Genomic DNA, 21,348 nt, shown 5'->3' with positions numbered 1-21,348 from the left:
AAAATTCCCTGCTAGGGGTTCAAAGGGGATGGTATGTGATCTGGGGGCAGCTGGCGGCTATGCTGCCTGCCACTTCAAAGGCCCCTAGCCCCGAGACAGTAAAAGCCACAAGGTCTGGTTGTGCCAGTTGAGCACAACTCACTGGGTAAAAAGCTCAGCAGAAACAAGTAGAGCCTAGAAACAGGGACGGATGAAGCTTTGGGGATGTCCTCTGGGTCTCCAGATCTGAGCAAGTCTGAAGCCAAGTGTGGATGGGCTGGCTGTTTTTATTTACATAAGGTGATTCCTTTTTAAAAACTGGTTGGAGTGGTAGGAATGCTCCTGCAGTAGGAAGAGCCTAATATAAAAAATTGCCCTTGCTTTCATGCATGATTTGCTACAAGTTAAAAAGAAGGACTTGTTTTCTCCCTCTCTCAAAATAATTTTTGCCTTCATTCTTTAATATTTAGAAAAATTCCAAAAAAATTATACTGACAGGAGAAAAATTATGAGATGCTCTGAATTAAAGTAGAGCAACTGGAGAGTGAGAGAAAGGGACAAGAGCAGTTGACCAGCTAATAGCTATGGGCCAGTGAACAAAAGACCGCTCACATTCTGAGTGTAAGTTGGAGCCCTGGGTCGACTTCCAGGCATCCATCTGCGAGCCCACCACCAGGTGCCACTGCATCCTGAATACGCACCAACTGTCAGGCCTGTTGCTTGTAACCAATCACTAGTAGTAAAACTTCTCCCCGATACACAGTGCAGCTCCCATAGAACTTCCCCTGCTTCACCCTTTCCTGCCTCCCTTATCTGTAGCCAATGCAAATTTTTTCAAAACCACTTACATCTTTCTTCCCCCGAACTTAATGTGTAAAAGTGCCAAGCAACTCTAGAACAGTGGACCTGTTGCCTTCTCCGCCTAAGGCTGCCGCTGGTGGTTTAGACTTGATGCCCCAGGACCTGGTCCCTTTCTAGCTTAGCACAGGGCTCAACAAACCCTTTCCTTTAAGATGGCTTTCTGGGGGGGGGGGGGGGGGGGGGGGGGGGGGGGGGGGGGGGGGGGCAATTATGCACAAAAAAAATGNATGGAAGTTAAAATTTTGTTAAACAATACAAAAGAAAATAAAGTCATACTATTAGTGGTTTGGTTGATATCCTTCTTGCTTCTTTTCCATACATTGCTGCATTCTCCTTGAGTATGCCACTTCTAATTCTGCCTCTGTAACATAATTTATATGCCAGCAATGCAGAAGAACTTCCTATCCACGGAAGAAAATGTACGTCTATTACTCATGGAATAATCATTCCTTTTTTTAAAAAAAGATTTTATTTATTTATCTTTAAAGGGGAAGGGAAGGAGAGAAGGAGAGAAATATCAATGTATGGTTGCCTCTGGTGTGTCCCCTGCTGGGAACTGGTCTGCAACCCAGGCATGTGCCCTGACTGGGAATCGAACCACGATGCTTTGGTTCACAGGCCCGCACTCAATCCACTGAGCTACACCAGCCAGGGCAGGATAATCATTCCTAACATTTTGTTTCCTTTCCTTCTCTCTAACTTTCTCTTTTAAATGTCAGTATCAAGAGATGATGGCAGAATGTATTTTATGAAATGCATATTCTCTCTCACTTAACATTTTCATAGGACATTTGAAATGTTTTACATCATATAAGTGCCCCATAATTTAACATATTAAGTCATTTATTGAAGTTATGAAACTTCTTAATTTACCCATTGTTGGGAATTATTCTGTTTCTAAGTTTTCATTGTTTTAAATAATACTGTGATGAATATGTTTATAAGTTTTTGTGTAAAACTATTTCCATTTTATATATTCATGAAAATAGAAATATTAAGTTAATGTTCATAAGCATTTTAAGCCAATTAAAATATTGTCAAGCTACTCTCTGGAAAATTTGTAGCAATTTCCACTCCTACCAATAGTTTGTGATATGGCTTGATAAACACACCTTGGGTAAGATTTCTTACTTGTGGACTGATTCATTTTCCTATTATAAGACATTTGGTTGTTTCTGATTTTTACTTGCTATAAATAATGCAAAAAAATCTCTAGACATACATCTTTGTAATCATTTCATATTATTTCCCCAGATGAATCCAAAACAAAACTTTTCTCAAAGGGTGTGAATATTTTCTAAGTCATTGAAACTTCCTGATATTGTCCCATCACCTTCAGAACTGTCGTTTGAATTTATACTCTACCAATACAGTGTGAAAATGGCATCTGACCTCACTGCATATTGGTAGTGATTAAACTACATATTACCATGACTAAACCAAACCAAACCAAACCAACTCAACAACAAACAATCTAAAAATATTTGAAAGGTGTCATAGGGTGGCTTTATTTTCAATTTCTTTGGTTAAAAGTAAAGTTGAATATTTTTCATATATTTTCACTTTCTCTGGTTGTGAGCTGCCTATTTACGTCTTGCTCCTATTTTATCCCTGTCTATTTTCCTACCTATTTTGCCTAAGTTCTTTGTACCATAAGGTTACTATCCCACATGTGTATCAGACATACACATTTTATGAATTATTTTTGTTTCATATGTACTTTCCTGTAGGAGGATGCTAAATTTTCTCTGACAAGTATTGCACCTGCACATTGTAAACCTGGTCTCTTCCCGGGGAGGCAGCAGGGAGCCGGGTGAGGTTCCGGGCTGCCTTAAATAGTCAACAGCGCCTACCTTTGCAACTTTAAGTGAGGATTAATTGACAAAACACACAGATTTTGATGCCTGGCTTATTACAGCAAGTTCTTGCCATGGTTGGTTAGTATTTATGTATTTTCCTGGACGGCCATTTCAGCTGTCATTTTGGCAATGAGATATTTTTGAAATGCAAACATTTAAAATGTTAGTGTTGTGAAATATAACTGTTTCCTTTCTGAACCTTCATTTTTAGACTTATAAGCCTTTTTCTTTTGCATATAATTTAAAGCGCCTCCCAGTATTTACTCAAAAGGAAGAAAAAAAGAGATATCTATTTACAAAGTTTCACATGAATGTTCATAGTGGCTTTATTCGTAACTGTCAAAAACTGGAAACAACCCAATGCCCATCAAGAGGTGAATGAATACCTAATAAAAAAGCAACAAAATAAACATATTTATACATACAACAATGTGAATGAGTCTGAAAACATTTACATTCAGTGAAAAAAGTAGACAAAAAGAATATGTATGAATGATTCCATTGATAAAAACTCTAGATAATGCAAACTAATCTATGGTGCCTGAAAGTAGATTTGTAGTTGCTTGGGAAGGGGGGAGGGGTGGGTGGACTGCATTACCAAGGAGCATGAAGAAAATTTTGGAGATGATGGAATTGTTCACTATCTTGGTTCTACAGATGGTTTAAAGGGTATACACATTATGCCAAAACTTACTAATTTGTACTCTTTAAACAGTACAGTTTATTGTCAATTATATCTCCTAAAGCTGTTTTTTAAATTCCTCATTATTTTCTTCTAATTCTTAGAGTGTGGCTTATTGCAAATATTAAAGTATTATGTATTATTATTAAAAGTCTAATCTCATTGTAATTTACTTTGTAGGATGAAGACCTTTTCTTTCCCAATTGGATTTGATTTACTGCATAATAATCATCTCCCCTACTGATACATACTGCCTTCTTTAGCATATATGTTAATGTATGTTAATTCACATATATGTTAATACATGGGTATCGTGTGAGCCCACCATATATTTACAGTTGGCATGAACATCGACACACGAGCGTACTTCACATCTGCCACTATAATTATTGCTATCCCAACGGGAGTGAAAGAATTCATTTGACTAGCTCCCTGCACAGAGAAAACGTTAAATGATCGCCTGCCTTGCTCTGAGCCCTCGGCTTCATCTTCTCATTTACAGTAGGAGGACTGACAGGTATCGTTTGCTAGTATTTGTTCATACCCCATAGCTTTGTCTACATTAGCACCCTCTTTAATTATAGTTCAACTTAATCATAATTATAGCTTTATAATTTATTTAATAGCTAGTAAGAAAAGCTCTCTTTCATTTTAATATTGTTTTCTTGCCTAACCCTAACCTGAAACAAGAGTCTCAGGTTTTAGTATCACTGTCAGAAGAGAACATTTAAACCCAAAGTATTATTTTAATACAATTTTAAATACCAAAGGTAATAAATGTTGCAATTCAGAATGGCTTTTTTCCATTTTAAGAAAAAGTATTAGCAAGGCCAAAGAACTTCAGTTCAGCTAATGGGAACACACTCTGCCTTTCTCCTTCCCAGACTTCTACTGTCGGTTCTCACAGAGTTTGCCAGAGGGAAGAGTATTCTGGTATCTCTGGCAGACAAGAAAAACAGCTAAACTCAAGACAATGTTGAATAAAGGAGAGTGATAAAGAAGACGGATAGTGCTTAATACGAAGGCAAAACACACACCTAGGACTACAATAAGGCATTGCATCAGCAAAATACAATCATATATAGTGTTTGGTGGTCGTGTGAATATGGGAGGGAATAGTTTGGGGCTCACAATAATTTCCTCTTATTGGTCTTACATAGGCATAATGGGTCTGGCTTTTTTTTTTTTTGCTTTTTGTTTTGGCCATTTGAGCTATTTTAAATTTGCTCATTTAGATATTATGGGTTAGATCATTTTCTTAAATAAAAAAAGGCTGCTTCTTGCCCTGGCTAGTATAGGTCAGTGGATTGAGTGCGAGCCTTCGAACCACACGATCGCAGTTTCGATTCCCAGTCAGGGCACATGCCTGGGTTGCAGGCCAGTTCCCGGCAGGGGACACACCAGAGGCAACCATACATTGATGTTTCTCTCCCTCTCTCCTTCCCTTCCCCTCTAAAGATAAATAAATAAAATCTTTTTTTTAAAAAAGCTGCTTCTTATATATTTTTCAAATGAGTTTCCCACATTGGGAATTGTAATTGCTGACTGTTTTCTTCTATTCCACAATAATCTTTTCATCAGGTATGTGAGAATCAGAATGATTACTTTTGAGGAGTGCAAACAGACAATAATAAGGCAGTTAACACTTATTAAGTACCTACTGTGTACATAAGCTACCTTGAAAGTATTAACAAAAAAAACCACATTTAATCTGCATAATCTAAGTAAATTCAAGTGCTCTTTATTTGTGATAGCATTTTTCTAAAGCCAAACAGCTAATACTGAGGAGAGTTTTACTTTTGAAGATGAGAGGGGTTTTGAGCGAACCGCATACATGAGTAAATCAGTAAATTAAAATCTATGCTTTGCTTGCTAATTCAGTGCCTCCAAAAAATTCATGGAGCTTGATTTTCCTCTTCATTAAAAAGGGAATGATAATGTCATCTTTCTTTCAGGATTGTTAGGAGATTTAAATATAACACAATCTAAATACTTGGCAAACAGAAAATCACAATATAAATGTTAGTTATTTTGCTTAGTAAGAGCTTGAAACTTCTCCAAATAATAACATATAATATTTGCAGAGATGAATTTAGAGACCTTGTGAATTTCTGACAGTATCAACAGGCTGCCTAATACTTGAAAGAAAGTGTCTTCTAAGCTCATGGAGAAGTAGTCATCTGAGATGGGGGTGACAAAGCAGCAGACAAACGTCTGGAGAGAGATTCTTTTACCCCACCCTTCCCAGTAGCACAGTAGTGGGAGGTCTGCTGGTCAACTGCCTTGTCCTGTGCTAGGGGTAGTCGTCTGACACATTTACCCAATGACATAATTAGCTAAAACACTCTGAAGGTACAATAAAGTCAAAGGGAGCTATAACAGTGACACACGCAGATGACAAGACATCTGCTGGTCACCCAGATTTGGGGCTTCACCTTGCCCTCTCTCTTCTGTACTCTGAATCCCTCTGGAGTCCTCACGTTTCTGTTGTCCTGTGCATGGTGTCCTCAAACCTCCTCTGCTTGGTCTGTTGCTCGTTTCTCATGTACAACCCACGGTGGTATGTAATTTGCTCCAGGAATTCCAGTACCACAGAGCTTTTGTTCTTGCACTGCTTGTGTCTATAATGTTTAAGTGTCTTCTAATTCTGCATCTGTGGACATCTTTCAGTTAGATTACAAGTCACCTAATTTTGTATAAACTCCTTTTGCACAGAATTAGGCAATCCACTACCCCTAACTAACCCATATTATAAGGAAAAGAGCATAACTCAAATTTGTACCTGACATTGTTCTAGGGTCTGGTTGTGTTCCGCCTGGAACCACCCATGTGACTTGGAAGTTTCTGTTATATGTTATCAATGCATCCCCTTAAATGCCTTTCCAGTCTCTGATCCTATTCCCCTTCCTAGCTGCCAACCTCTCCTAGCTCCCTTAGGTTATGCAAATGTGACAGCATTTAATTCCTAGCAAGAGCACAATGAAAAACTGATACATTATTCAAATACCCAGCATGGAAAGGGGACTCACTAGCGCCAATAGTACCCTCACACTGGTACCATCAGCAGCAGCCACTCTCTGCTGAAAAGTCAGAGTTACAGAGACATGTGTGTGGGACATTTCTATCAGGCACATTCTTTGAGATGAAAACTTCAAAGGGGCCAAACTGACTGACAACATTGAGAAAGAGGGGGGTCCCCCAATTTACAATGGGCATGTTTATAAACAAAGCTTTACTAAACTTACGTAAGAAAAATCCAAAGCTGCCCTCAAAACATTACTATTTCTGAGCAGTGGTGTGTAGAAGGCCATAAACACCAAAACACCTTCTAAATCTTTATAACATAACAATGATTGCTAACATTTTTAAGAATTTACTTTATGAGGGGGGAACCCAAAAGAAAACTGGAATTATCTTTTGGAGGGTGGGCCTCTTGTAGTACAGGCTTCCCCTGCTAGGTGAGTGTTCTAGGAATCCATCTGCATCATTTTACCAGCTGGCATTGTTGTGAGAGGCTGCGTTCAGCTTTGGTGATTTTTTTTTTAAACGTTTTCAACATGTTTTCCCATTTCATGATGGGTGATTTACAGTGACATCTGCCGGTACCTCACTGAGTGTTTAGCAGTTTTTGACCAAAAACAGCATGACCCATGTGTCTCATCCTCCCTATTCACATGATCTCACCCCTGAGCAACTTTTTTTGGTTCCCCCGAATGAAAAAAGTCCTCAAAGGGAAGTATTTTGCCAATGCAGAAGAGGTGAAGAAAAAAATATCAGCAGAAGCACTAAAAAGGAAAGAAGAAACCTGTCTCAATAGGTGTATTGCATCAAATGGAGAGTACTTGAAGGTGACTGAAGTTTAAACATGTAAGAATAAATACACAATTTTTATAAGTAAATTCTGTTTTTTCTGGGTCCCCCTTCATATGTCATCTACTTTGTAAGCATAGAATAGACTTTTGACATAGAACAGACTTCGCATAGATTCCGAATAATCTGGTGCAGTGGTTGTGCCCCACTTAACTATGGCTCTTTCTCGTTAGCGACTGCTGACTTCTCCAGGTTTGACATCTTCATCAGTAAAATGAAGATAGTGAATAATAAAAGTTTTTTTATTATTGAGGTTTGTGGAAGGATTAGTAGAGACATCACAACTATTTACACATATTCAGTGATTCCTAGGTACTGGGTACTGTTCTCGAAATGAGGATTCATTACCTCAAAATCATACGAGTTAAACAAAAAGCCCTCGGAACAGTGTCTGGCACTTAGGAAGCGCTGTTGTTACACCAGAGCGTCCTCAGAACTTTTGGATAATGTGCTCTTATGCTCCCCCCTGTCTGTTTGGGTTTCCCTGTGTCACCCAACATACTGGAAAGAATTACAGGGTCAGCAGGCCCCCAAACCGCTGCTCTTCTTGCCTCGCTCCCTTTGGCTGGCAGGTGCCACCGCGTCCTCCTTGCAGCCAGAATACCGCACGGCCCCTTCCCCTACTCGACTCCCCTCCTTCGGCTTTTAATTGTCAAGACGACCCACCTTCTCCACTCTTTTCTCTGCATTTTCCCAACACTCGTTTTGAATCACACGGATCATAAGACTGTAGAAGAAATCAAAAGTAATTTCTTAGTCAAAGTGGAGGCTCTGATACTGAAAGTAACAGCTTCTACTATGTTCCAACCCAATAAATCAACCTGGATAAACTGCCAAGAAGAAAAAAACCCACCTAAACGGGCAAAGGCAGGAGAATAATAATGTGCCCAGCTCGGAAATTCAATGAGAAGACTGTCCCACGATGATAAAGGCAACTGTGTTTTGACCTTTTTAAATGAGCCCTAAATACACACACACACACACGCATACACACACACACACATATTTATAATTCTTGTATGTTGGATAGAAAAAAATCACTATTTGACAATATCCAAGAATATTTTGATTGCAATGAAAAGAAAATTGTCACGTATACAAAATTCCCACCTCACTTATCTCAATCTTCAGACACTAGTGTGATGTCCCACACATTTCAAGAACGTAGGTGATATAGTGGCACTTGTCCCCAATAGGATGATTTACACAGGTTGGTCTTGTTAGAAAACTTCCATGTTATAAGACAGGTTGTTTCCGTGGACACATGCTCAACGATCNGCTCTTATGCTTCCCCCTGTCTGTTTGGGTTTCCCTGTGTCACCCAACATACTGGAAAGAATTACAGGGTCAGCAGGCCCCCAAACTGCTGCTCTTCTTGCCTCGCTCCCTTTCGCTGGCCGGTGCCACCGCGTCCTCCTTGCAGCCAGAATACCGCACGGCCCCTTCCCCTACTCGACTCCCCTCCTTCGGCTTTTAATTGTCAAGATGACCCACCTTCTCCACTCTTTTCTCTGCATTTTCCCAACACTCGTTTTGGATCACATGGATCATAAGACTGTAGAAGAAATCAAAGTAATTTCTTAGTAAAAGTGGAGGCTCTGATACTGAAAGTAACAGCTTCTACTATGTTCCAACCCAATAAATCAACCTGGATAAACTGCCAAGAGGAAAAAAACCCACCTAAACGGGGCAAAGGCAGGAGAATAATAATGTGCCCAGCTCGGAAATTCAATGAGAAGACTGTCCCACGATGATAAAGGCAACTGTGTTTTGACCTTTTTAAATGAGCCCTAAACACATACACACACACACACACACACACACACATATATTTATAATTCTTGTATGTTGGATAGAAAATAATCACTATTTGACAATATCCAAGAATATTCTGATTGCAATGAAAAGAAAATTGTCACGTATACAAAATTCCCACCTCACTTATCTCACATCTTCAGACACTAGTGTGATGTCCCACACATTTCAAGAATGTAGGTGATATAGTGGCACTTGTCCCCAATAGGATGATTTACACAGGTTGGTCTTGTTAGAAAACTTCCATGTTATAAGACAGGTTGTTTCCGTGGACACATGCTCAACGATTAGGGCTTCAGGCAGGAATTGACATTTTTCAGAGAGGCTTAAAAGTTTTCTACCTGCCTTATTGTAATGACAGACAACTAACAAAATGTTTCTCAAACTGTCTCCTTTTCAAATTCTTCTTTCACTTCCTTAGCTCAGAAACTTCCTCATCCTTGCTCAGAAATACAGCATTAACTCCTTCACTTATTTCTGTCCATCTAGCATGGTCTATTTCCTATGATGCTGTCAGTATGAATTTCCTCCTATGGCTTCCCAGAATATTCAAGGTAGAGCAGCTTAAATGGCACAGCAGACAGACAAGAACGCTCAGGAGAAGTGGAGACTCACTCAGCATGGTTTAGCAGGGTTGCCTCTGGCCTGACAGCTGACTTGGCAATTATTGGCAGTGCAGTTTTCTCATCAATAAATGAGGACAATACTTGTTTCATTGCTTGTAATAGGAATTAAATAAAATGGTGCGTGAAAGGTGTTTGGCCTAATTCCAAATGACCAATAAATACATGGTTACTGTGACAGTCCCTGTGAAGATGTGATGATGTGATGATGTGATGATGGTGATGTAGGTCTGGCCCCTGAACACTTTTTGAATCCTTAAGTTACATGCCTACCTTACATTTCCAGAGATTTCTGATTCTCCTCTATCCCCGATATTTTCACACTGTTCCTTCTGCCTAGATGCTCCTGTCCCCAGTCTTCCAGTGAATGTTCATTATTTAAAAAGTTTATCCCAGTGCTTCCTTCTCCACAAAGCATTTTCTCACCCTCCCTCTATACTATCTGTTCTGTATCACGAGGCTCCCAAGCATATTCCAAGGAAACTCTGAATCCAGAGTTTCCTGGGCCATCATTATCTGCTCAGATGTCAAGTACAGTGTCTGACTGGGAAATAACAGGAAAAACATATACGGTCTCTGCTCCCAGTCTCTAGTACAGAGCTCCTAAAACCCTCACAATTTCCTAAGTAATAATAACAGCAGTGGCATCTTTTGTCCTGATATTTAGTTTTTGTCCCTGGTTCCTGATACAAAGCTCCTGAGTCGTCTGGAATTTTCTAGGTAAAAGGAGTGTCTTTTGTTCTGGTGGGTTGGCTCTTGGTGAGCTCCTGGATACTTTCAGGATGGGAGGGGGTCACCAGTTAAACCAAGCCTTGGTTGGAAGTGTGGAATTCTCAGGCTCACTCCCATACTTCAAGGGGGGACAGGAGCTGCTGACTTGCTTCACGACCGATGGTGCCTAGAAGATGAAGCCTCCGCAAAAATCACGCAAGTGTCAGGTTTGGAAAACCTCTGGGTTGACGAGCATGTCCATGTGCTGGGAGGAGGGTGGGGACCAAATCCACAAGGACAGAAGTTCCCATGCTCAGGACCCTTCTGGAGCTTGTCCTGTGTAATTCTGCACCTGGCTGTTCACCTGCACCTTTTATCATATTCTTTATTATATTATAAACTGGTAAATGTACATGTTTTCCAAAGCTCTGTGGGATGTTCCAGCAAATGATCAAAACTGAAGAGGGGGTTGTGGTATCCTCGGATTTGTAGCCAGCCGATCAGCACAGGTGACAACCTGAACTGCCAATTGGCATGTGAGGTAGGGGAGGGGTGGTCGAGCGAGACTTTGTGTTTAACCTGTGGGACCTGACACTATTCCAGGCCACTAGAATTTCTTGGTGTGGAAAATGCACACACCTGGTCTCAGAGATGTTGTAAGAGCATCAGTAGTTCAAGGAAAGCATCATAAGGAAAACAGTGCATTTTTTTACACATTGACACATATAGATTCAAATTAAGTGTTTTTCATTTAGTAAATGAGAAAATGAATGAATACTGGGATTAAGTGAGCAAGGCTATATAGAATATTTTAAGACAAAGACTTCTCAGGGAAATCTTGGAGTTACAGGCACTAAATGCAAGGATCTTTTGAATGTTGATTCTTTGAATGAAAGAGAAATCTCACAAAGTAGACTCACCTTCTCACCCTGTGTCACCCTAATTCATCAGAGATACTTGAAATGAATCCCCACATTAAATAAAAGACCCTATTTATCGTGCTTAACTCTAGAGCCGCACTGTCCATGTGGCTATGTAAGTAACTTAGCATTAAGTAGCATCAGAAATTTCGTTTCCTCAGTCAGACCGGTTATATCTCGAGTGCTCACCGCCACAGGTGGCTGGCTGTTGCTCCCCTGGACAGTGCAGACACGGAGGTTTCTAGGAGCGCTGGAGTTCCAGGGAACATGGCTGCTCTAGGACGCTGCCCTCCCTCTGTGCCTACGTGCCGGGTCACTTTCGAGACCAGGGACCCCCTGCCCATCCTAATAGGAGCAGAAATTTATTCTGAGCAAATTTAAAAACAATAATAATTGAGAAGTCTATCTTATTAAAAATGTTTTACTGTTTCTAAGGAATTCCGGATTTTTTTCAGATTGCACTTCTTTTCTGTGGAATTTTAAAAATGCATCCTTCCTCCCACATTGGATGTGGGACACTTTATTTGCAACATCTGGTGTGAAGAGAAATGCATATAGATGGATAAAGGGGTTCAGAGACTTTTCTAACTCACGGACGTCAGGGTTTTAACAACGCCTTATGTTTGTCTGCTTTTACATAAACTCGGCCAGTCTGTAGCAGACCCAAGCATTTGCTTAACCAAAGCAAGACACTTAGGCCAAGACCCTTTTCCCCGTATCACGTTGCCTATACATGTTCTGTTTGAACAGTAAGAAGTGGAACCCTTAGGGGACTGGCCAGGCATGGCTATGACTTCTTACACTTCTGTGGCTATCAGATCAGAAATAGGAGCGGGTGCACTTTTGGTATTTCTCAGATTCTTCTTCTGAATGACTCCTCTTATTGACACTTACAAACACCACAACCATGAAAATCCCTGTTTACGTGTTTGACTTCATTTGGTTAGGATATTCTCCTCATAGTAGAAATGCTGGGTGCAAGGACACGTAATTTGTAAAGCCTTTTCGACACATGGCCAGGCTGAACCAACTCCCCGAAAGGTGACAATGTAAAGTCTCAGCGGCACTTGATTCCCACGCCTCCCTAACGTTGGGTATGAACTCCCTCTCCTTCTCCTGTTTCTCTCTTTTTAAAATACTTGCTAAAGATGAAAATAGTACTTATTTGTTTAATTTGTATATGTTTTTAAAATGACTAGTAAATACAATACCAGAGACATGGTCCATGAAAGAAATAACGGATAAGATGGACTTCATTCACATTTAAAACTTCGGCTCTGCGAAAGGCAGTATCAAGAGACCGAGAAGACAAGCCACAGACTGAGGAGAGGAAATATTTTCAAAAGACCTGCACTTTAATCAGGTCATTTGTTCCTTTGCGGTTGAGTGCCTTTGTTAGAAATGGTTGTCCAAAACTATTGTACAAAGAACTCTTAAAAAACAATAATGGAACAAACAGCCTGACTGAAATACTATGGGCAATGACCTAAACAGACATCTAACCAAAGAACATAAAAAATAACACAGGAAAAGATGAGCACATCATACGTCATCAGGGAAATGGAAATTAAAACAACAATGAGACACCACCGTCCACCTATTAGAATGGCTAGAATTCAGAACACCGACAACATCAGATACCAGTGAGGATGCTGAGCAACAAGAACACTTATTTATTGCTGTGGGGAACGCAAAATAGTACAGCCACTTTGGAAGACAGTTTGATGGTTTCTCACAAAACTAAGCATAATCTTACCAGATGACCCAGCAATTGCACACCTTGGTATTTACCCAAAGAAGCTGAAAACTTATGTCCACACAAAAAACCTGACAAAAATATTTATAGTAGTTATTCACAATTACTGAAACTTGGCAGCAACCAAGGTGTGTTTTAGAGGTGAATGGATAAACTAACTGGTACATCCAGACAATGGAATATTATTCAATGCTAAAAAGAAATGAACTAGCAATCATGAAAAAAGACAAGGAGGACCTTAAATGTTTATTATTAAGTAAAAGAATCAATCTGAAAAGGCTACATACCATATGATTTCAACTACATGGCATTCCGGAAAAGTAAAAAAAACTGCAGAGACAATAAAAAGATCAGTGGTGTCCAGGAAGGGGGTGGGGGAGGGCAATATAAACAGATCGCAGAGGATTTTTAGGGCTGTGAAACACTGTAGTATATTATAATGATGGACGCATATTGCTATACATTTGTCCAAATCCATAGAATATACAATACTAAGAGTGAACAATAAGGTTAACTATGAACTTTGGATGACTATAATGTGTTAGTGCAGGTTCGCCCTTGGTGAAAAATGTACCTTTCTGGTGGTAGGTAATGCTGATAATGGGGAAGGCTACGCAGGTGTCGGGGCAGGGGGTGTATGGGAACTCTCTGTATCTCCTCTTCAGTTTTGTTGCAAACCTAAAACTGCTCTAGAAAATAAAATCTCAAAAATAATTGGGCCCTGGCTGATGTGGCTTAGTTGGTTAGAACGTCATCCTGGAAACCAAAAGGTTGTGGGTTCAGTCCCCGGTCAGGTCACATATAAGACGCAACCAACTGATCCAGGCTTTTCTCTCCCATCACTGTTTCTCCCTCTCTCTCTCCCTCCCTGCCCCTCAAAAATCAGTGAGCATGTCCTCAGATGAGGGTAAAAAATAATAATAATTAGGGCTGTTCTCCTTCTTATTAATTTATGAAGCCTTATCATATATCATGGATACACACTTTTCCCCTTTTATGTATGTTTCAAATATTGATTCTAGCTTTGTATGTTTTTAAATTTTCCTTATAATATTTTCCAGGAGTAGTAACTTACCATCTAATCATTTCATTATAGTTTCTCCCTTTAAAAGTATGTTTTTCTATATTAGTTCCATACTTTTTTTAACTGCTGTGATGGATGCACATTTCATGTTGGAATTGACAATCTACATGGTACTTCCTTTTGTGTGAGAGGCAGGTAGTGGCAGGTGATTTTTTCTGGGTATAATTATTCCCTAAACAAGCCCAGGTGAATAGGTGTCAGACATAAAATATTGTCGTCTATTTAAAAGAAATAACTTAGAATTTAAAAAGATAATTAAAATATTAAAATGCCGCCAATCGTGAACATAAAAAATGCATGCCGGGTAGTGGGGAATTATTACAATACTATTACTCTAAATGTATCAAGCTAATAATATCATGAAAGTAAAAAAAATCTATTGCCCCTTTTTATATTAAAAATGTAACAAATTATACATTCCTAGCAGTAAGTTTTTCTTTCCCCATCAGATACTTGTCCACACCTTATACAGTTTTTATTACTTTAATCATTATTGATAAATACCTCTATTCTCACTGAAGTAAGTCAACATACTTTCTAGTAAACTCTGACAAGAACATGAACAAGCACATCTATTTTTAGTGAGTTATAGCTGCTATTAAAGGAATTAATTAAATTTGGGAGTAAATATCTGAAAATCATACCACTTTCTTTAGAATTTCCACTTTCTTTAGAAATTTCCACTTTCTAAAAACACTCTATATGCAGAATGTAGAGCTTTCTAATGAAGTCTATCTTAGTCCCTGAATTAGTCATTATTGCCATCTTCATCATCATGGCTACGATCATGGCACCATTGCTTTTTAAAGAAGTTTGAAACATTTAAGAATATTAAAACAAGAGCCCAATTCTTTTCAAATGAAAATTACATGGTATTTAATAATAAAATCCACTTTATTAATAAAATCCTAGGTTTAAAATAGCAACTTCTAAAAATGTAGCATCTAGCTGATATTGAGTCATTGGCTTGGTCTCCATTTCTTTTAGAAATACTGTCTCTGGGCTCAAAGATTATCGTTGATTTTATAGATGAGGCTGTGATAGTCAATATGATTCTCCTTTTTCATGATTATTTTGAACATTTATCTTCTTAATAAAGGTGAATGTTCACAAACAATTAGTTATTTGGTAGAGAGGCTAGGGAAGTCAAGAAATTAAAGCTAAAACGTCAAAAAATCATTAATACACTACCAATCATGCACAATTAAAAATGAAGCATGATTTAAACAAGGGCGGAGAAGAATATGATTCAATTAAACACTATTGGCAAAATTTGTAATTTAAAGCAATTGCATCAAAAGTCATTTGTCCCTTAATAATGTAAGTATCAGAACAACGGTAAGAGGATCTTCCATACAGTCATTATGAAAGACAGTATGGAGTTTTAAAAAAGCTCCCAAACCTGAAAAGAGAACCACCATATGATCCAGTAACCCCTCTTCTGAGTGTAGAATCAGGAGCAGCAGAATCAGCCCCTGGAAGTGAGGTTCGCACTCCCGTGTTTACTGCAGCGTTACTCACAATGACCAAAACACAGAAAAACCCTTATGTGTTCGTCAACACAGTGATGGGTCAGGAAGCTGTGGTATGCACATGCAACGGAATATCATTCAGATTTTAAATAGGAGATCCTGCCATTTGCAACAAAATGGATGAACATGGAGGACATTCTACTAAGTGAAATTAGCCAGACACAGAAAGAAACATGCTATATGACCTCAGTCACATACAGAATCTAAAAAAGTCAAATACCTAGAAGCAGAGAGTACGGGGAGCAGTGGTTACTGGGGCAAGGCGGGGCAGGGTGGGGGTGGGGTGAGAGAAACGGGGAGATGTGGGTCAAAGGGTACGACGCTGCCCTGACGTGGGATGGACACGTCTAAGAATCTACTGCACAGTGGCGGTCCTTACTCTATACTGGCAATCTGCTCTCCCTGAACACAAAACTGGTAACTATTTGAGAAGATACATTAGTTAGTTTGCCTTTATCAATTATTTCACTATATATAGGTGAAATCATTTTTATACTCCTTAAAATATACAATTGTTATTACAAATTAAAGTTAAACAAGTAAAAGCCCATGTTGTTGTGGACCTCTCAGTTGGGGTGAACACAGAAATGACATGTGTCAGTGGTGTGGTGTCCGGTGAGCACATACCACAGACACTGGGACCTACATTGAGTTTCACACCTTTCCAGCTCAGTTAGAGCTGCCTGATGCCTTAACCTGCAATAGCAAGGACTGAAATGACATCAACTCTAAGAATTTGTTTTCATTTCAGTGAATGGAAAACAACTATCTATGCTGAATCGTGTACTTGAAATGCAGAATACTAGAATCATAGTACCTTTTACTAATTTCATCTCATCCACACAGCTCTATTTCTCGATTTCACCCATTCCAGTACCGATGGGAAAGAAGAGCTTGGTTAAGACATCATTTATACTTCCGCCTCTACCGTTCGTCTTTCTTTTCTTGTGTCATCTCTCTGTGTCTGTCTCTGCCTCTCTTCCTCTCTCCTTCCCTCCCTCTTTTACTTTTCCTTTAATAAAAAATGACCACTGCTACCTCGGGTGTAGTCAGTGTTGAGAATGTCACCCATTTAAAATATTTTACCAGGTACCATCTTTCACCAACTCTTGGGAACCTCCTGTTCTTAAATAGTAACAATTTATGCTGTGAAAATACTTTACATTTTGAAGCACATGCTTGTAGCTTATTCTGTATTAAAGCAACAAAGGTAAAGGGAAGAATGAGTCTATATATAAGAATGGCAGTTTATAAATGTTCACGGTTATTATAGTGCTTTTGATATTTGTTACCATAGAAAGTTTCCTTTATTTGCAGTTATGGCAAAAAAGTGTTTTGAATAATGATTATAATCCCTTGCTCAAAATTTAGAAGATGGGATGCAGGTATGAAAAGTAGAGAGATTAAGGAAATAGCAATGAAAATACAGAGCATAAATCAATTCAACAAGATCCAATTTTCCCTTTTTGAAGAAAGAGTGGTATATGACCAAACTTGGGATATATCACCATCAATGCCAGTTAGTGGCAAATAATTGATTTTAGCTAACAAGGTATTTTTCAAAGGCTTTCCTATTTGAGAATACTCCCATGGATACTGGACAGTGCATATACCTGAGTAACAGTGAGGCTCTGCTTACTGTTTAGTTAAGATTTTGTCTCTAAAGCTGCCAAGTTAACTTTGTTTTAAGAAGAGAAAAGTTGTATAGGTTAGTTACCTCCCTAGCTAAAAAATTAAAGTCTATCACCCTGTCTTATGAGAAAGCCAAACATCAAACATCAGTAGAAGCCATGAGCAAGAACCAAAATCAGTTATTAAATGAAGAAATTTTCTCCTCGAACTCACTCTGAGCCTCCCCTTTGGAAGCCAGCTTTAGGGTGACCTGTATGTAAACAAGGCGGGGAGGCTTCTGCGCTCTGGGAATTGATGCTTCGCGAAGCCACACGGAACTGTTTACATTCTGCTCTTGTGCTCTTACCAGTCTCTACGCAAAAGAGTTCATTTTACACTAACCCGCATTGTATTTACTTCTATTTTTAAATCCTCTAAGACACATACAACCACAATGCTGGAAAGAACAGAATACTAATGGAAATAAAATATGCTGTAAAAATGATAAATACAACAGAACTATTCATGCTGGATGAGGCTGGCCGTAATACGGTGAAAGAGGAAAAAAAGCCCAGATACAATAAATACACTGCATAACAGGCTGAAGAACTTTGTCCTACTGCTTAATTTAGTATAAAAGCCAAGCCGCTTTGGTCCAATGCCACTAATAAGGTGTCCTCTAAGAAAAGTGGACCCTCTTCCAAGGACAAAACAAGGAGGCACTGCTCAGTTTTACACTGGTCTGACCACACGGATTATTGCATTCTTATTACTTCCTTTCCAGTTTTCTTTTTTTTTACTTGCACACACACCCTCACACACATTACCACAGAACTATAAAAATTCACAATGTTTTAGACTTTCAAATGAAAAACATTAATTTGAAGGAGGGGTAGAAGGGGAGGAATGGGAGAAATTTGTCCTGTGCCCACGCGGGGGTGGGGTGGGGGCGACGGTGAAATTCCACCCGCAAGTTATGCCACTGCAACAGAAGGAAGAGTTCAGTTTCATAGATTCAATTGTACCTTACCTGGTTTCGTAGTTAAACGCACCAACATGCCCCTAATTCTTCCTCTGAAGTGTTACATATGCTGAAAACTATAGTATTTGACCTTACACATTTCCACAGAAGAAACCCCAAAGTAACCTTTAACTTCAATAAAACGCTGTGTTCATTCTTCCCCTTGTACTCAACACACAGCAATCTAATACACCTCATCATGTGGTCCGTTACCATGGTAGCAATGAATCCAGCTGCTGAAATACAAAAGACTGACAAAAAGTTGCTTTTTTCCTCTCCACCCACCCTGACAAAGTCAGATTTTTTTGTCTGTATGACAAGTCTAATTTGAATATATTTTTGTTGCTGACTCAACTTCGTGAACAAGAAAAATAAAAGAAAAAAGGAATAATAGAGGTTTAAGAATAGAAGTTCTCCAAAGCACTGAAGCCAACTAATGAAATAAGTATGTGCAGTTTTAAGTTGCTTCTAATCCCTTGAAATACTGATTATTATCTACTACTTCTGTTAACTGAATAATTTTACAGGCCAGTTGCTAACTCAATAAGAAATGCAGCAATAATCTCCAGCTTCTTTAAAAATCTGAAAATAAGTGTGTGTGTGTGTGTGTGTGTGTGTATGTGTGTGTATGTATACATAATGATTCAGTAAACACAGATGCTGAAAACAGCACATTAGTATATGAAGGGCTAGTCTCAAAGTTTTTCTAGAGCAAACGTCTAATTAAAGCCCAGAGGTAGGAGGTAAAATTTCTCATTCTTTTTTTCCATCAAAACACTGTGTTTAACCATTGTTTAAACAGATTAGGTTTCAGTTCTACTTTAAAATGATCACAGATTTGGACTATGGTGACACACAGCTAGAACCAACCAAACTATATTTGGGCCTCTACATTAAGAGTAGAGGTCTTGGCACTGGCCGGGTAGCGAAGTTGGTTAGAGTGTGGTCCTGATATGCCAAGGGTGAGGGTTTTTTCCCTCATTAGGGCAAATATAAGAAGCAACCAATGAATGCATAAATAAGTGGAACAACAAATCGATATTCCTCTCTCTCTCTTTTCCTCTCTCTTTTTCAAAAAGAAAAAAAGTAGAAGTCTTAGAGGTTTTGTCCCAAGAGGTCTTAGTGTGGGGATCCTATTGACTCTGAACAATCCTGGGACCCCAAACCAACGGCTACATAATTAAGATTCAAGGAATCACCTAAGGTTTATTCCCAGTAATTTAAGGAAGGCTCACAAGAGAGTCCTGGGGTGAGTGGGGCATAATGTAGGACACACTGGCTATTTCTTGAATGTCTGAAGCAGGAGATGCGTGTTTTACCACAGTCCAGTGGAGGACTCCTCCACCGTGTGTTCACTGCATTATCTGCTGGGTTAAATTCCCAAGGCATCTGCACAGGGCTTTTCCTTAGTGTTCCACATGCAAAGAGAGGCCAGGAGAGGAGCTCTTCAGAAGAACGGGTGTGGGGTTAACACAAACGTGGGTTAGAAACTAGACTTTAACCCACAGATTATTTAGCCTCTGTAAACCTTGGTTGCTCTTCTGTAAAATTCTTACTTTAAAGAGTTGTAAAAAAGGATTAAATGAGATAGTCCAAGGAAAACAGCAAGAACTGAGCTTGAAGCATACCAAGTAGTCAATAAACTATGGCTAGTATTATTTAGTAAAAATGTTTATGAGTTTTGAACAAGAGAGACAACGAGAAAGCTTATCGATGTCTGATTTTCCCTTGCTTATAAAACTGTCATTTTCAACCAGATATATATTACCAGCCAATCATATGCTTCATAATATAAATTTGGTAGCAACACAATATAAGTACAATGACCATTTCAGACAAGTAGCTAGCATTGTTTACTCCCATCTATAAACCATCTAGGGGGTTCTGATCATTCAAAAGTTTCCACATATTCCCAGGGCAAAATGAATTGTGGGAAGAGTGTTGAACTTGGCAGTTGATTTAAAGAAGTTTTTAATATAAAAGAAAAATACATTAAGTAAAGCAATTTATTTTGATATTTATACTGGATTCTCAAGAAATGGTCAATTTTTTCAAACTAAAATTGGCTATAAGGAAATTTTATCATAAGAAACTACAGAATGAAAATTATGGTCTCAGATTGTATTTTAAACGATTTGCTGATGTTGGATTAACAGTAGCATTTAAGAGGTCACCTTGATCAGTGACAAGGGCTGTAAACTGCTCACTAATATGGACTTTTAGCTGCTTTTCTCCACAGTCATCTAATGCAGGAAATTACCTGACATGAAAGCCAATTGCATAGGAAAATTAGCAGGAAGATCTTTTTGAAGTCATAGTGCAAAGAAACAACCAGGGCAAAACAAACGAACAGACAGACAAACAAACAAAACCCCAAAACAAAACAATAAAAAAAGGCCGTGGCAAAGAAAAATTTTCATCACAGGAAGTTGCCAGAAAGAATAAAAGGAATAAATGATGCATGTTGCAAGATTTTTCTATCCTTAAAAGAAAAAAGCCCTACAACAAACCAGCAGAGATTATCAAAGCAGTGTTGTGACTCATTCTGACACAGTCCTATAAAGGGTGTAAAGAACACAGGACTGGCAAAAAGGCTGGAAGCACATGACCTGGAAAATCGGCACCCCCTAATCCTCTTCAGAACAGTTGATGAAGGAAAGGCTAACAGAGACGCAATTTGAATAATTCATAACTGTTCTCATGTGGGGCTGGTTGAATAGAAGCTCTTCCACTGTTACCTTGCGCCTTTTTCTCCTACAGATTGGTTATGTATTCTATAATTGTTCTTCATTTTATAAATTTAAGAGCCGGTCATTTATCTGGTTAATGCAGACGACTACGAGGGCATTTCATACGGCTAGCAAACAGCCTTCGTCAGTTGCTAAAGCGACTTGTTTGAATTCCCCTAAGCATTAGAGAATATGGTGTTAGTATACTGTGTTAGGTTTCAGAAAGTTTTAAATCCCCTTCTGCAAGTGTTAAGGTTAACTTCTCTCTCAGTGTGAACAAAATCTGTAATATCAT

General features: G+C 38.9%; 1 protein-coding gene across 22 annotated transcripts in view; it reads right to left on the bottom strand.

Moving 5' to 3' along the window:
- DTNA (dystrobrevin alpha) overlaps positions 1 to 21,348 on the bottom strand; it is a 364,229-nt gene that overhangs the window by 152,257 nt on the left and 190,624 nt on the right. The window contains exon 1 of one of the 22 annotated variants that reach the window (XM_037032695.1): positions 18,334 to 18,499. The exons of the other annotated variants lie outside the window; for them this stretch is intronic. The gene's annotated coding sequence lies outside the window, so the exon portion shown is untranslated. Of the gene's footprint in view, positions 1 to 18,333; positions 18,500 to 21,348 lie in introns of those variants that run through there. 22 annotated transcript variants of the gene reach the window in all.

Source organism: Sturnira hondurensis, unplaced genomic scaffold (assembly GCF_014824575.4).
Source record: "Sturnira hondurensis isolate 20B ecotype Veracruz unplaced genomic scaffold, ASM1482457v3 Scaffold0001872, whole genome shotgun sequence".
In the NCBI taxonomy this organism is placed as follows: Eukaryota; Metazoa; Chordata; class Mammalia; order Chiroptera; family Phyllostomidae; genus Sturnira; species Sturnira hondurensis.
Note: the sequence above shows the minus strand (reverse complement) of the source record. Positions and strands in the feature narration are given on the sequence as shown.